Source organism: Cornus florida, unplaced genomic scaffold (genome assembly GCF_030987335.1).
Source record: "Cornus florida cultivar Cherokee Brave unplaced genomic scaffold, ASM3098733v1 CherokeeBrave_3.0.0_Hap2_Chr09, whole genome shotgun sequence".
Classification (NCBI taxonomy): Eukaryota; Viridiplantae; Streptophyta; class Magnoliopsida; order Cornales; family Cornaceae; genus Cornus; species Cornus florida.
In genome coordinates, this window is record NW_026775579.1 from 7,542,341 (window position 1) to 7,555,044 (window position 12,704).

Here is a 12,704-nt window from a genome sequence, read left to right on the forward strand (position 1 = left end):
CAAGATTCTAGGGACTCGAAGCTCGCCGTGGGATTGCTAGCAAATTGTAAGTCTAGAGGACCCCAGGTAAGTCTCGTGACTTCTAGTTTCAAATTGTGAATATCGTGCATGTGTTAAGCCTAGAAGTAGAGAAATTGCAAGCCCTTGTCGAGGCTATTTTAATTGTGTATTTTCAATTCCAAGCATCGGTCCTTGTCGTGGCCATTTATTTTCTGTCTTGATAATTGAGGAGAAAGGGAACATCGTATGTGGAGTTGATGATAAAGATTTGTTGTGATGATGTTGTTGTGAATTGTTGATGTTTGGCCGGAGGTCACTCTCTCTACCCACACTTGACTCGCCTATTGATATAAATTCACTTGAAAGAACTCTTAGACGGAACCTTAGGGAACCCACTCTTACAAGGGACCTTGAAACTGAATTCAATATAATGGGGGATAACGTAGGAAATCCGGGGAATGAAAGGGCTGAAATTCCTAATGTAGAACCAATAACTCTTAGAGATCATTTCATTCCTACCACCTATGCTTCTCCTTCTTGTATAGTGATGCCAAACATCGATGCAGCTCAATATGAGATCAAGTCTAGTACCATTGAAATGCTTCCATCATTTCATGGCTTTGATAATGAAGATCCATATAAGCATCTTGGTAAGTTCCTTGAAATCTGTTCGACCATCCGGTTGAGAGGTTCTCCGGACAATGCACTTCATCTCCATCTTTTCCCATTCTCCCTAAAGGATAGGGCAAAATATTGGTTGAACTCCCTCGCTCCCAACTCTATTACTTCTTGGGCTCAATTACAACAAGAATTTCTTAAGAAGTATTATCCGGTGACTAAAACCAACCAAATGAGGCGTTCCATTCTAAGTTTTTCTCAAGTTGATGGAGAACAACTCCACGAGACTTGGGAAAGGCTACAAGATCTTCTTCGAAAATGTCCTCATCATTTGATCCCAAAATGGCAATTAGTGCAAGCTTTCTATGCTGGCTTGACCGAAACCCATAGATTCATGGTTGATTCTTCTTGTGGTGGGATGTTCATGTCCAAGAATGCGGATGAGGCTTGGACCTTACTTGAGAATTTGAGTGAAAATTCACTTCAACACAATTCCCGTAGGGCTCCGACCGCAACCATTCCAAATAACACCAACCCTTGTCAACCAAAGTCAATAAGGGAGGAATCATCTCAAGTGGATGCCATCGCTCATAAATTCTACCAATTGATGGCACCACATCTTCCTCCTTCATTGTCTCAAAATTTGGCAAGTTCAGTTTGTGCTTCATGTACTAGTCCATTCCATCTCTCGGAAGATTGCCCCACACCGGAGCAATTTCCCAATCCCAACCAAGAGCAAGCTAATGCCATGTTCTCGCGGCCCGGGAACAATCCATATTCCAACACCTACAATCCGGGTTGGCGAGATCATCCGAATTTTTCGTGGCAGCAACAAGCCCCACAAAATTCCCAATTCTAAAACCAAGGGCGGCAAAATCAGCCCTCTTCTCAATTTCAAGGTAGACCTTTCCAAGCCTCTTCAAGCTACCGTCCTCCTTACAATCCAAATGTCTCCAATCAACCTCCTGTGTGTCCAACTGACGAGATAGTAGCTGCAAACAAGCAAATGATGGAATCATTAAATAAGCAAATAATGGATGCCAACAATTAACTCTTGACATCCTTGCATCCTACTCTCCAAATGGTTCACTCTCATACTCAATCCATAGCTAATCTCGAAAATCAAGTGGGCCAAATAGCTAACTCGGTGAATCAATTGCTTCAAAAGGACAAGGGCAAGCTTCCCTCACAACATTTTGAAAATCCTAGAGGAATGCATGTGATTGACGAAACCCCTCCTCCGAGTGGGCCAACTCATGAACAAGTTCAAGCTATCACCACCCTTCGGAGTGGTAGAGTGGTTGACAACAAGGTCGATGGAGACAAAAGTGAGGAAGTTTCTCCTTTGAAAAATCCAAATTCAAGCTCTTCTAATCCAAATTCTTGTCCAAATACCATTCACGGAAATCCCACACATGTCACCCCAAATGTGGAAACTACTTATGAGCCAAAAGCTCCGTTTCCTCAACGTCTTCAAGAGTCGACACATTTTGGGAACAAGAATTGTAAAATTCAAGACATGTGGGAAGTTTTCAAGCAAGTGAAGATTAACTTACCCCTCTTGGATGCTATCAAGCAAATCCCTCCCTATGCGAAATTTCTCAAAGATTTGTGCACTCAAAAGCGCACTTCTAAAAATCATTTGCCAAAAAAAGTGAGGTTGACTGAAAATGTTAGTGCTATCATTCAGCACAGCACTCCTCCGAAGTATAAGGATCCGGGTGCCCCCACAATCTCTTGCGTCATTGGTGACAGCAAAATCGAGAGGGCCCTCATTGACTTAGGAGCTAGTGTGAATTTAATTCCATATTCAGTCTACCTACAACTTGGTTTGGGAGATCTTAAGCCGACTTCCGTGGTTTTGCAACTTGTCGATAGATCGGTCAAGCATCCACGGGGTATTCTCGAGGACGTTTTCATCAAAGTGGACAAATTCTACTTCCTGGTAGATTTTGTGGTTCTTGATATGGAACCGGTCCATGACCCAAAAAAGCACATTCCCGTGATCCTTGGTAGGCCATTTTTAGCCACGGCTAATGCATCAATTAATTGCCAAACCGGGGTGATGGACATTGCTTTTGGAAACATGCAAGTCAAACTCCACATCTTTAATGCAACTCAACATCCCTCCAATGAGGATGATTGTTTTCTTGTGGATGTCATTGATGAAGTGGTCGAAGAATCTCTCCCCTTCATTCTAAGCAAAGATCCTCTTGAAACTTACATGTCCCATTTTGACTTCTCAAACTTTGATGTTGATCAAGCCATTCAAGAAGTCAATTCCTTGCTTGATATTAATGCTATCATGGATGTACCTCCTTGGAAAATTCCAAAAGAACCACTTCCCCAACTTTCCACCACTCCTCCGGTCCCATCATTGTTATCTCCGCCACAACTTGAGCTTAAGCCGCTCCCGGCCCATCTCAAGTATGTGTTCCTTGGTCCAAAGCAAACCCTTCCGGTCATTATTGCCTCGGACCTTCAAAAAGACCAAGAGACCAACCTTTTAGCGGTGCTCCAAGAGCATAAAGAAGCTATTGGTTGGACAGTGGCAGATTTGAAAGGAATTGACCCCTCCATTTATATGCATCGCATTCATATGGAGGATGACGCAAAGCCTACTAGAGAGGTCCAGCGCCGGCTAAATCCAAACATGAAGGAAGTGGTAATGAAAGAGGTGATCAAATTGCTAGATGCAGGAATCATCTATCCTATCTCTAATAGCAAGTGGGTGAGCCCCACACAAGTTGTCCCCAAGAAATCCGGGCTCACCGTTGTTGAAAATTCAGCGGGTGAGCTCGTGCTACAACGAACCACCACCGAGTGGCATGTGTGCATTGACTATCGTAAACTCAATTCATCAACTAGGAAGGATCATTTCCCACTCCCATTTATTGATCAAATCCTAGAAAGGTTAGCCAGCTAAAGCTTCTATTGTTTTCTTGATGGTTATTCCGGCTATAACCAAGTGGCAATCGCCCCCCAAGATCAAAAGAAAACAACATTCACATGTCCCTTTGGTACTTTTGCCTATCGACGCATGCCTTTTGGTCTATGCAATGCACCGGCAATGTTCCAAAGGTGCATGATGTCCATATTCTCCGATATAGTTGAAAAGTTCCTGGAAGTTTTCATGGACGATTTTTCCGTATTTGGCTCCTCCTTTGACTTGTGTCTCAAAAATTTATTTCTTGTGCTCCAAAGATGCAAAGAGACGAATCTCATTCTAAGTTGGGAGAAAAGCCACTTCATGGTCCAAGAAGGCATTGTCTTAGGACATGTCATTTCTAAGCGGGGAATCGAGGTAGACAAGGCAAAAGTTGAGTTAATCTCTAATCTTCCTCCTCCGAATTCCGTCCGTCAAATCCGTTCTTTTCTTGGCCATGCCGGATTCTATCGTCGCTTCATCAAAGATTTTAGCAAAATCTCACGGCCCTTGTGTAATCTCTTAGCCAAGGATGTTCCGTTCAATTTTGATGACGCTTGCAAGGAAGCTTTCATCAAACTTCGCATTCTCCTCTCCTTCGCCCCAATCATGAAACCCCCTAATTGGTTTCTTCCCTTTGAGATCATGTGTGATGCATCCGACTATGCATTAGGGGCGGTTTTGGGCCAACGTGTGGATAAACTTCCGCATGTCATTTATTATGCTAGCAAAACTCTCTGCGATGCCCAATTGAACTACACCACCACTGAAAAAGAATTGCTAGCTGTGGTGTACGCCTTGGATAAATTTCGCTCTTATCTTCTTGGCTCCAAGGTCATCGTCTTTTCAGATCATGCCGCTCTTAGGCATTTGTTAGCGAAAAAAGAGACAAAACCCCGTTTAATTCGATGGATCCTCTTACTTCAAGAGTTTGACATTGACAACCGGGACAAAAAAGGGACCGACAATGTTGTCGCCGATCATCTCTCTCGCTTACTTATTGAGAAATCTTCAGAATTCGCAGCCATCCGTGATTCCTTTCCGGATGAGCAACTTCTTCAAGTTTCACATTCTACTCTTCCATGGTTTGCGGATATTGTCAATTATCTTGCGGTTTGCAAAATTCCAGCTCATTGGTCCAAACAAGAGAGGAACCGGTTTTTCTCCCAAGTCAAGCATTTCTTTTGGGATGATCCGGAACTATTAAAGTATTGCCCGGACCAAATCATACGGCGATGCATTCCTGAAACCGAGGCCACAAGCATTCTAATTTTTTGCCATACTCTTGCTTGTGGAGGCCATTTTAGTGCCAAAAAGACCGCTAACAAAGTTCTTCAAAGCGGGTTCTTTTGGCCTACCTTGTTTCGGGATGCATACAATTTTTGCAAATCTTGTGAACGATGTCAAAAACTTGGATCCATGTCCCGAAGAGATATGATGCCCCTCACCAACATTTTAATTGTTGAAATTTTTGATGTGTGGGGGATTGACTTCATGGGACCATTTCCATCTTCTTATGGCTATGAGTACATCCTTGTAGCGGTGGATTATGTGTCTAAATGGGTTGAAGCCGAGGCTACCAAAACCGATGATCATAAAGTCGTGATCCATTTCATTCAGTCTCACATCTTTAGTCGTTTTGGTACGCCCCGAGCAATCATTAGTGATGGCGGATCTCATTTCCGAAATCGTTATCTAAAATCCGTCCTTGCTAGGTATTCCGTCATTCATAAGGTTGCTACACCTTACCACCCTCAAACGAGTGGTCAAGTAGAGATTTCTAACCGGGAGATTAAGCACATTTTGGAAAAAACGGTTAGACCGGACCGCAAAGATTGGTCAGTAAGGCTAAACCATGCGCTTTGGGCTTACCGGACAGCTTATAAGACACCCATTGGCATGTCACCATATCGACTTGTCTTTGGCAAAGCATGTCATCTCCCGGTAGAATTAGAGCACCGTGCTTATTGGGCCATAAAAAGGTTCAATTTTGATCTCAAACAAGCCGGCTCTAATCGTGCATTGCAATTAAATGAACTTGAGGAATTGCGTAATGACGCGTATGAAAGCGCAAAAATTTACAAGGCAAAAACTAAAGCTTTTCATGACAAACACATCGTCAAGAAGTCTTTTGCCCCGGGACAAAAGGTCTGGCTTTTCAACTCCTGCTTGAAACTCTTTCCCGGTAAACTCCGGTCAAGATGGGATGGTCCATACATTGTCACTACCGTCTTTCCTCATGGAGCAATCGAACTTCATGATCCTGCAAGTGGATCACTCTTCAAGGTAAACGGCCAACGGCTTAAGCCTTGCATTGACGGCACAATTCTAACCCGAAAAGTTGAGGAAGTCCTCTTGACGGATCCAATTTATGAGGATTAGTGCCTGCTCTAGCTTTGTCTAGCTATCGACATTAAATTTAGCAAAGCAAGGGAATAAATTCTTTCGATGTTCCAAGCTTCCTTCTCTTTGAAATTGCTCGGGCCTTGCAAATTTTCTGGGAAATGGTTTAGAAAAGCCAAAAATTTGATTTTTCTTAGACCTTCTCAACTCTAATTTTCATTCCCGGAAGTCTCCATCGCTTTCTAGCAATTTCATTAGATTTTTCAAATGCAACTCATGTGCATATTTTCTCATTTTTACTAAAAAGTTTGAAAATTTTCTCAAAATTCTTCATGCATTTGAGATGATTAAAAAGTTGAAAAATTGCAAGGTTTCAAAACAAAACTTTCAAAATTTCCCATGCATTGGAATGGAATGAATTTGCAAGTTTAAAATTTTCTCCAGAAATTTCATTCATGCATTGTGTGATGTTCTGAAAGTTGGCAATTTTTCCATGCATTAGAAATTGCAAAGTTTGAAAAGTAAAAAAATAAAAAAAAATAAAAAAAATAAAAAAATAAAAAAAATAAAAAAAAATATTTCATTTTGTCCCAAGGCCTTCATCATTTCCATGTTGAATCCATGCAAAAATTTCAATCCATTTCATCCATGCAAAATTCTTAAAATTCAATCCATGCATAGGAAAAATGCATGCATTCCATACATTTCTATATTACATGCCTTCTTTCATATCCGAGCCATTGTGGGTTGCATGCATTCCTTCATCTTGCTTGCATGGCCTCACATTGCAACATTCATTTTCCATGTTGCCTTATGTTGAATAATGATGCCCACTCTCAACTAAGCTCTTCTCATAATGTTGCTCACATTGCAAATTCCATCTCCATGTTGCCTAATGAGCTCACTGCCTCATTTCCGAGCACTCTATCTCTCATTTTAAGTGCTCGCTGCTACCATCCAATTTCAGCCCAACAACATGAGCCTACTGCCTTCATTTAGAGCACTCTAGCTCCCATTTGGAGTGCTCTAAATGTGAACCATCAATCCCAAGCTCACTGCCTTCATTTAGAGCACTCTAGCTTCCCATTTAGATTGCTCCAAATTTTCAGCCCAACATCTCGCAGCTACTGCCATGATTTCGAGCACTCGAAGACTGGATTTTGAGTGCTCGAAGCTGAAACCCAAAGCTGCTGAGTGCTCACAACTACCACTCCTCGGCACACCATGAACCTACTCACCTCCAAACCTCTAACACCCCTCTCAGCATCACACCATGCCACCTCACACCTCAACTCCCATGCATGCCCCTGCAAATCAACCTCCCACTCATCCCCAAACCATGCATAAACTCTCCCCATGCATACCTCTCGGCATCATCCTCAACCCATCTCTTCCTCATCCCTCACGGCAACCCACACACCAACCTCCAACCCAGCAACCATCTTCCCTTCTTTCTCTCTCACTAACAAACGAACAACTATCCAACCCCAACACAAACAACCCACACCACCCCATCATTCCAAACCCACAACCACCCTCCACTCTCATCCACTTCCCCAAACCATCTTCTTCTTTCTCCCACCCCCAAGCTCACCACCCTCTCGGCACTTCCACAAACCCACCACCAACCTTCAATCACCCCCACCTAGCGAGCAACAACCCATGCAACACCAACGCACCACCACAGTCACTCTATCTCTCTCTTCAATATCACAAACCATACACCATCCCCACAATCAACTTCCTGCATGCATCAACCTCAAATCACCCTCCACCCCATCAACCATGCATGACCATACAAACCCACCACCCCACAACCATGCAACCAACTCCCATGCACAACGCCACCCCCAAGCTCACCGCCCTCTCGGCCTCCACCATCAACACAACCATCCCAGCAACCCCCATGCACCAAAACCTCTCTCAGCCATTTCATCAACCCTTCATACTCAACCTTCTCACCACCCTACCCTTCACCATCCTTGCTCTCGGCATCACCTAACCAACAACCCAACCACGACCCTCACCCCCTCATCCAACCTCATCTCTCTGCCAAATTTTCGAGCACTCGAAGCCAAGCTTCGAGTGCTCGCAACTGCTTGAGTCCTCTCACCCCTCGGCTCCCAACTCTCTGCCCATCTTTCGAGCACTCGAAGTCCAACTTCGAGTACTCGAACCAAGCTTACCCCCTCTCATTTAAAAACCCCGAAGCCCCACCAATCTCACTCAACCTCAACTCCCCTCCTCGGTTGCCAACTCCCTCTCCTCCACCATCAACCCAACCTGCTGCAACACCCCAACACCCTTCCTCAAGCTTAACCAACTTCTCACACCCTCTCGGTCTCTCTCTCATCAACCCACCCCCTTCCCAAACCATCATTCCCTCGACCTTAAACCTTCCTCTCTCTTGCACCAACTCCAAAACCAAACCACCCTCAAACCTCACCATCCCATGCAAACCCAACATCACCTCCTCCACCTTATTCCCCACTCTCCTCTAACCCAAGCACCATCACCCACCTCCCACCCACCCCCTTCCCAAACCATCATTCCCTCGACCTTAAACCTTCATCTCTCTCGCACCAACTCCAAAACCAAACCACCCTCAAACCTCACCACCCCATGCAAACCCAACATCACCTCCTCCACCTTATTCCCCACTCTCCTCTAACCCAAGCACCATCACCCACCTCCCACCCATCCCCACCACTTATCCCATGCACAAAGGGCCTTTGGTTCTCCATTGTGGGGTAAGTTTCTTCCTTCTCTTTCTCTTTCACATTTTTGGTATCAATGGAGGATGGGCTTACATGCAATGGAGATTTGTGATTGTTTGGGAGTAGTTATTACAATTGCAGGGCCAAAATTTTTTGGGTTTCATCATCCATCCCACTCATTTTCACCTTCTCCTTTTTGTGGTGCACGCCAGGTGTTCGCCGAAATTCCTCAACCAGGTCCACCTCTCTAAATGTCTCGTGCTGGTCATTCTCGCCCTCCTAGACCCTCTGCGGGTGCCCGTGCTGTCAATCGTGAGTGACCACGTGATCCTTGGGATCGAAAACAACTCAACTACGAGCTTTCTTTTCCGCTCACCGATGCCTTTGATATTCTACCCACAACTTCGTGGGCTGTAGCCGAATTGACTAACCGGCGTCTGCAGCACATTTGCGCGCCCCTTGCCAGGGTTGCCTACCCCCGTGTAGTGCGCCTTTTCTACCAGAATCTCCAATGCCCTGAAGAGCCACCCATTTCTCTCACTACATCCATTGATGGCACCACCTATGCTTTCACTATGAATGACATCATTCAGGTTTCTGGTTGCCCCATTGAGTGCCCCGATGACATTGTCAATCATGAGAATCTCCCTTTATATGAGGAGCCGGATACATTAACTGTGGAGTAGATTGCCACTGCCATTTGCACTATTGACGATCCTACTAGGCCCCTGTCTTTTATCCGCAAAACCAATCTTCCGGAACGCCTATGGTTCATTGACACTGTCTTCAAGCACAATGTCTGCCCTTTGGTGCATAGCACCGAGCGTCGGGGCCTCATTCTGCAAGCCTTATATGCCATGGACCAAGGCCAATGGTTCTCCATCCCAGAGCTCATTTGGACCACATTTATGAAGTTTTGGCATGATGCTCATAATACACGGGTTCCGCGAGTTGAAAATCGAAAATTGCCTTTGCCGTTTTTCATCACTCGGCTCCTTCAGCACAAGGGTTTCGTTGTTCCTCCCCATGAACCAAAAGGCGAAAAGATTAAAATTTTTACCCAGCGTCGGTGGATCAACGTTCTTAGCCATTCTAGTACCCCTCAGCCTCCTACTCCCCTGTTCATCCACGCTCCTCCTCCTCCTCCTTCTGAGGATGCTTCCACTGCAACAGCCGCTGCAAGGGTAGAGCCTCCGGTCGACTCTCACCAGGACCAGGCTTTCATCCAGGCTAGCATTGCCGGTATTCATGAGCGACTGGATCGTTTTGAGAATTCTTTGTCCGCGTGCACTCAGACTCTGTGTGAGACTTCTTCACGTGCCGAAGAAGATCGTCATCTTGCTGCTGAAGACCGTCGTGTCGCAGCTGAGGAACGTCGTTTGGCTTCCGCTGAATGGCGTAAGACTCAATCTCTCCTCCATTCCATCCTCGCCCGTTTACCCTCTGGACCATAGCTTGTTGCGAGTGTGGACCTTATCTTTTTGTTTCATATGTACCTATTTCTCTTGTATCTTTTGTTTTCCTTTTGAACTGTAAGAATTTGCTACGTATAGGTTGCTCTAGTCGACATGATCCCTGTACAGCTCTTTTTGTAATCATGTAAACTCTTTTTGCAATGCAAATTCTTTCTGTTTTGTTAACTTTCGGTACATTCTTTTTCTGTATTTATGCTTGTGCTATTAATACTGTTTGTGGTTGTTTCTTTTTGTTCTTCGTGATGCTCTCTAGGTTGCGCAGTCCAATTCAAGTTTGGGGGTTTTTGTATCAAAATGCCGTTTCCTCCCCCTGGGTATTGTTGTTCCTTTTTATACTCTTTGTCCTTTTTGTCTCTAACTTACATCCATGTCCCACATTGAGGACACTGTGTAGTTTAAGTTTGGGGGTGCATCAAAGCATTCTTGGCATATTTTTGGTTTTATAATTTTTGCTAAGCGATGATAGTATAACTTGACACTTGTCGGAGATGAAACATATGTTTAATACCTTGTGTATAGAAGCAATTGAAATTTTTGAAAATAAAGAAAAATTTGAGTTGAAATGATCATGTAGATTCAAATTAGTCTGTATAAATGTTTCAATTAGATTCTTGCTGGATTTACACTCTTATAAGCTTCACAATGCACAGATGCACATTGGAAACTTAACTGTGAGGCATGCAACTTGATCAACCTTGACCTTGGCCTAGTTAATCTGATTTAATGAACCTGATAGATGAATATCTTTGGCATGATTTAAGTAAAAAAAAAAAAAAAAAAAAAGACCAGTTGACGTTCGTAGCCTTTCCAACTCGAGCTATTAAGCCCTTTGGAGTGTCTCTACACTTAACACCCTAAAGCCGTCTGGTTTGGGAGTTGTTGGCCTAACGCTTGCTACAAGGGTTGTTAGAAAGCTTAAAGGACTTAAACATTGCACGGTCATTCAAAAAAAAATTGTAATAAACATGGTTAGCTAGAGTTCGTAGCCTTTCCAACTTGAGCTATTAAGCCCTTTGGAGTGTCTCTACACTTAACACCCTAAAGCCGTCTGGTTTGGGAGTTGTTGGCCTAACGCTTGCTACATAGGTTGGTTAGAAAGCTTAAGGGACTTTAGCATTGCACAACCATTCTATGTTTCGCTTATGAAAGTTGTCTTGAAAATAAAATCATGCCATAGGGACTTCATGTAAAGGGGAATTCATTGATTTGAAAACTTGTGCCTTGGAATTGGAAAAGAAAGTAAAAGCCGCATCTTGAGGATTCAATTCACTTTCACTGGAGTTTGAGTTATTTCCATTTAAGAGATGACAATTGAATTATTTATATGGACTATGATGTTGATGCATGCATGTTGAAATGGTCTTTCCCATTTTTTTTGTTTTGTATCAATGCTTCATATATGCAAGGTACTCTTCCCAATGATCCCGTCTCCAGCTCTTTATTTGTTTCAAGTTGTATTTGAGCTATGTTTATGTTTATCTTTGCCATGGTGAATATTTTTGAAATAGCATTCCCATGTTTTCATTCCATTGAGTTTTGCATTTTGGTTTTGCTAAGGGACTAGCAAAATGTAAGTTTAGGGGTGTGATAAGCGCTGAATACTGTATATTCAAGCGCCCTAAAGTACATTAACAAAGTCCATTAATTGATTATTTTATGTAGATTAACTACATTTGCATGTTTTTATGCATTTTCAGGTTAAAGTGCAAAAAGGAAGCAAAAATGATGCCTTGTGGAATTTTGAACAAAAAGGATGCCATTTCTGAATTTCTGGCAGCAGTGATCCTGACTTTTGTCGCCATTTTCGACCTAGCAAACTCAAGAACTGGACTTCCCTCATAACATGAAAGATTTAGAGCTCTGAATCAGCTTTCCAAATCTTCAAACGGTTTGTCATTCGGAGCTCGGAACAGAGAGTTATGGCCTTGTTACCAGAGGTGCGCAGAACTGCCTGGCAGCAATGCAATTCTGCCTTGATCTTCATTTTCGACCAACCAGACTTGAGAATTGGGTCTTCCTCAAAACATGAAGTTTTTAAAGCACTGAATCAGCGTTCCAAATCTTCAAACAGATCATCATTCAGAGTTTGGAGTACAAAGGTATAGCAGTTTTACCAAAATAGGTCAGCGCTGAGCAAGAGGAACATGTTGCACATTGCACTAAGTTAGAGTGCTCGAGATCACTTTTCGAGTGCTCGAAAATCAGGCAGATTGCACTCAGAAATGGCTCAATTTTAGCCACTTGCACATTGGTTTCCTCAATGTCATCTTCCTTCTTTATGAAGTGGTTGGAGGTGTTCCTTGGAGGAGAGAGAGAGGGTGTTGTTGGAGAATAAAAAGCTACCAAAGGCCACACATTTGCTATCTTTGATTTTAGCAAGATTAGAGGATAGAGAAGAGAGCAAGGAGGAGGGTGTTCTTGAATGCTACAGTAGGAGCACGAAAATGGAGTCTTGGATGGAGCTTCTTCCTTCTTCTAGCTTAGCAATGGGTAACTAACTCTTTCTCTTGGGAGGTGATGAAGTCCCTCCCTTGTAAGCATGTCCTAGGATAGTCTATTTTGGGGATTTGCCATGTATATTTTATGGTCTTTTCATAACCAAGAGCACCTCATTTGTTGTAATGA